Genomic DNA, 5,304 nt, shown 5'->3' with positions numbered 1-5,304 from the left:
ATGGGCTGCGAATGTCCCATCTGGCTTGGCCTTGTGCCTGTGTTACCAGGTTGAGGAACCAGCCAGATGGTTCGCCCGGGTGATTCTCAGACTTGTTTTTTAAGACAATGCTGTTCGACCTCCTGTATCCTCCAGTGTGGCGCTCGAATAGAAAGGCAGAAAGGGTTTCCTTGCACGCTGCTGGTTAAATAATAAAGAGCAGCTGTACGTGGAGGGGCGGGCGATGGCTAGGGCAGCTGGGCCACTCGCTTCATTAGAATCAGCACAGGGAGCTGCCTCCGTGGCGGGCTGGCCCTGGGCTGCCCAGCTGGCTCTCCGGGAGCCCTCGGGGATCGCCTCGGCCTGGACTTCGAGACCTCAACGAGCTCCCCGGCCGACAGGAAGGCCCTGGGGTCTCCCAGGGAGCTTGTGACCTCAAGAGGGTCTCTTCTTTGTCCGGAAAGAAGGTTCTTGACGGGCTTTTATGCCCCTTGGGGGATCTTGGACAATGTCTGAAACCACACTGTCACATCTGCGAGGGGGCGCTCCTGGCTTTTTCGGGGTGGAGACCAGGGGGTGCTGCAAATTCTCCCCCGTGCACAGGACAGCGCCCCACCTCCCCAGGAAGGAATGATCCAGCCGTGACGCTGTGATGGAGAATCACCGGCCCACTGACGCAGCACACGCCCTGCGTCCTGGCTGGTGTTCTGGCCCGCCGCCATCCCTTTTCTTGAAATCTGGAGGAGAGGGAGGGGGGAGGACAGGAAATGACTCTTTAGGTGTCTGCTGCGGCTTTCTGAAGACCAATGTGCACAGGTGCAGCGTTGGCACTTTAATGCCCTTGGCTCCGATTTGGGTGCTTTGCCGGATCCCCGAAATGGAGACAGTGAAAGCAGCAGCACACGTGTGCGGACGCAGCGTGAGTCTGGGCAGCAGTTCCAGGGCAGGTTCTGACCCAGCGGGTGGGCATGGGGCCTGGCACGCGGCTTGTCCACCAGGCTCACCAGCTGGGCGTTCCCAAGTGGCGGCCTTGAGCCCAGGCGAGGCACCCATGGGGTACAAGGTGTGGCTGGCCGTTTGGTGTGTGAGGACTGGGAATATGGCCCCACGGTTCTCGGAAGCCCGGGGGTGGAGGAGCCCTTAGCAAAAGCTCCTTGCCCGAGAGTTCAGTTTTCTCTACCTGTCTGACGGTTTGCCAGCATTGCTCTGATTAAAATCGGAAGCTGTGCATCCAGGAAGCCCCTCAGTTCTTTGAAACCAGCATGGGTGATCACCCCGTGTGCCCCACTGTATCTCTGGGGAAGGCAGGACTGGACTGTTCAATCTCCTTCTTTCAAATCAATTTTTTAAAGATTTATTTTCTTATCTGTGCATACAGAACTGGGGTACAGGCAAGAGGTCAGGGATGGTAAGAGGCCTCACCAGAGGGAGTGGGGGGCAGAACAGGCAGATGGACAAAGTAAACTGCTGAGGGGAGCAGCGGGAGGGTCAGGAGCTGTCTGCTGTGCCGTGTGGGTCACCTCTGGGGCACGGATGGAACTCACGCTGAAGCGGCTGCGGCCAGTTTGCAGTGCTGCATCCTAACCCATTGCAGGGAGGATCCAGGGTCCAAGGTTTTTATAGATTTAAGGGCCCACATGCTCGATGGTGAGGAGCCTGCAGATGCAGGATTTGCAGATGTATTCGGGCAGAACCAGCAAGCACGCTCTCTGACCCCCTTCAGTGACCCAATCACTGCTCAAACTCTCCTGGTTGATTTCTGCTCCAGGGCCTTTGCTTAAGCTGGTCTCCCCCTCAAGAATGCCCTCTCCATGTCCCTCTCTGGTGTCAGGGGCTCATCCTCACCATCCCTTTCACTCTCCCAGCCCTTCATGATCTCTGTTCCAGGGTTTCTGGCATCTAATGGGTGCGGTCTCGGGTCCCCACTGAGCAGTAGTTGCTGCCTGGTCTAACGAGGGTTCCAAAACCAGACGAAAAGGAATAGTCACTTAAGGAGAAGAGACCATATTAAGGCAGCCCCCCCCCCCAATCCCGCAAGCCTTGTCCCCTAAATTCTCACGGGTCTGCTGGCATGGCAGCCCCACTTTCTTCGACTAATTCCCAATGTAGGGGTTTCTGTGGGCACCTGTTCTGGGAGTGTGCACCACAAAAATTAAGAGCCTTCCTAAAATGTAGGTCACTGTTTATTTACTTGACAAACATATACTGTGTCTTTTCTGTTCTTGAGGGGGATCATACCCTCATCACCAGTCCCCAAAGCCCTAACTGGTGCATGTGTTAGAACAGCAATGGATGGGAGGGGGCGGAGGGGGTGTCACTCATAGAGCTGACGCCGTGGCTGTATTTACAGTGCTGTCTTCCTGGTTTCTCAAGGCCAAGGGCTGCGTGTCTCTTTACCCCCCACCCTCTACCCCGCAGCCACGATTCTCAGCTTGGGGTGCCTGTGCTTGAAGGGACTGCTCAGTGTCCTGTTTATCTGCAAAGGCAAGTGAAAATCCAATTTCTTTCCTTTGGTTGGAATACAGCTTCCCAGCTCTGAGCTCTGGACGCTCATGTTGGTGGGAAGTTCTGGCAGTGATCAGGGTGTCTTTGCTGAAGAAAAAAATGGGGGAAGAGAACGAATCTTTGATTAACATAGCTTGTTTGACAAAACTCTTTCAAATTCTTTGGAGGCGGGGTGGGATTAGAGTGATAATGATTGGTGGCTTATAGGGGGCCCAGAGGTGGTTACATACTAGATAATGGATGCTTGTTAAAATGAATGCAGAGTAGATCTGGGTATTAAAATGAAGTGGAAGGTTTATTTCCAATGTAGTTCTGGAAGATTCTGGATGAGCTCAGCCTAGCTCTCAGCCCTAGAAGGCAACACTCTATATAGTCTGGCTGCCAGATGGACTATATGTCGCAGGGATCCTTCCTGAAGGCCCCTTTTTGTACTTTTCTGGAGCTGGACAGGGGCAGAAAGGGACCCTTAGACTTCAAAGCTTTGCCCTGAACTTGTGGTTCAGGGGTATCATGGGAGCTTTTAGGGTAGACAGAGGAACAGGGTCTCTAGAGGGTGGGAGGGGGGCTGCCTGCCTGCAGGCACCTTGGGGACAAATGTTCTGTCTGAGCTAAGGTCTCGCCAGCCATCTGCCTGTGACACTAGAAGGCAAGAGACGTGAGCTGCTTGTGACAGGTGGTCCCCAGAGGCTCGGGGAGGGGCGTGTGTGTGTGTGTGGGAGGTCACGGCGGGGTTCCCTCAGGGCCTTGGGGTCTCATCACAGGGAGCCACCTCAATCTGCAGCTGTCCTGGGGAAGAGCTAATGAAGTGGAGAGAATTCTGGGGACAGGATTGGTGGAGATAACTCACGGCAGCCTTCAAGGGCTCCGAGGAGCTGGGCGTTTTAAACACTCAGGTGGCGTAGGACAGAAGCTCAGAGTCTGCTTCACAGACGGAGAGAGGCTTGGGCTCAGAGTCCAGAGCCCCTGCATGGGGCTTCACCATTGACTTTCAGCTTATTTAGACTCAGGGAACCTTGTCTTTTGGACTTGCCTTCTTTAATATCTTGTTAAATATTTATAAATAATTATAAAAGAAGCACCATATTATAGTGCCCCGCCCACTTTAACTTGTATGACTGCCCCTTGGCCTCCTGTTACTAGTAGATTTAGACATACAGATGTGTCTATATATTACCATCGTCACAACAAGCGGCCCATTTTCTTGTGTGTTGCTTTTTTCCCCCATAAAGATCAAACATCGTTACCTATTTTCTAAGTTGCTGTGGGGTCTATCATTTTGACAAAGAGCATAAAAGCCCACTGCGTTTATGGACTGGCATTTATTTAGCCATCTTTCTTCTATTGAACTTTAGAATGATCGAAACCTTTTCTGTTTTCTTGAATAGTTTTATTAAGCAAGTTCCCGGGACCTCCTATGGCTAGGCGACCCCATCCTAGGGAGCAGAGGGCACAGGGAGTTTGGCTGCAGACTCAATTTCTCCCTCAAGCCCTCAAGGGCAGCTCTTTCCTATTCTGGTCGCTGGTGCTTACGTAAGAGGCAAAACCTCCTTTTTGCCTGTTGATCAGTCATACTGGTGACCAAATGTCACATGCAACCAGAGCTGGTCCACGTATTGAAGACACATTGCCAAGGCCTTTCTAAGCATGTCCATTTCGGATGTGCTGTGATGTAATAGTGTCCTATTGATGTCATCAAAGCCTCCCTTAGTCAAGCCCCGAGGGGTGGAGGGACTTGAGCACACAGGGTGAAGATTATAGGTACGTTTTCATATTTATTTGTTTATTTTCTAAAGATTATTTATGTGTACAAGAACTGGGGTACAGGCCAGAGGTGGGGGGGGGGAAGGTGAGAGGACTCACCAGAGACAGAGTAGGGAGCAGAACAGGCAGATTGATTGAATTACACTACTGAGGGGAGCAGCGGGGAGACAGGAGAGGTCTGTAGCAACCGGTGGGCCACTCCCTGGCCAGGGATCCAACTCATGCTGCAGTGGTGCAGACAGCTTCAACCCAGTACACCAGGCAGGGCCCCGTTGTGGGTATGTTTAATAATGACGGTACTGGATTAGAAAGCTGGGCTGGACAATTGGTTCTCTTTATGTTTGCATTTGATGGTGAATAAAACACACACAAGTGCCTTGCCTGAGATTTTTAATGTGACTTCCTACTAAAAGTTCATTTTCTGGGTTTATACTGGAGTCTCAGGCTTGCCACTGTGGACCTTTGGGGTCAGTTAGGGCTTTGTGTGGGGCTGTCCGGGGACGCTGGGTGTTCAGCAGCCTCCCCGGCTTGCTTGATGTCCCCTGTGGAGCACAACTGCCTTTGGATGAGTCGCTGGAGGACACTACCAGGTTATGACCGAAGCAGCTGGGACAGTGTGTGCAGTCTGCAGTTAGCATTTTTCTGGGGACTTTCGGGGAGATCTTTAATATGTTAAATGTCACCAAAAGTAACACTTTGAGCTCTGAGCTACTTGTCCATTCAATAAACCATGAACAGCTCTGTGCCCTGCAGTGCTAAAAAGGGTATGGCCCTGTTCTCACCGCGCTGTGGAGGGCACCACACAGGTAGAACATAGGACACCAGCTACGTTTCCATCTCAGATAAACCACAATTAGGCTTTGAGCATAAGTATGTCGCAAGCATATTGCATAAATTCACTCTGAAGAAAGTACTGCTTATCTGGAATTCACATTGCTCCGGGGAGCCCTTAAGGCTAAATCCAGCAAGTGTACCCCAGGTCTCTTTCTGAAAGGGCGGGACAGCAAAGCTCTGCCCTGAGGAGCACCAGAACTCCTGGGGTCACAACAGAACACCGGA

The sequence above is a fragment of the Condylura cristata genome, unplaced genomic scaffold (genome assembly GCF_000260355.1).
Source record: "Condylura cristata isolate star-nosed mole 26May11 unplaced genomic scaffold, ConCri1.0 scaffold00038, whole genome shotgun sequence".
NCBI lineage: Eukaryota > Metazoa > Chordata > Mammalia > Eulipotyphla > Talpidae > Condylura > Condylura cristata.
Note: the sequence above shows the minus strand (reverse complement) of the source record.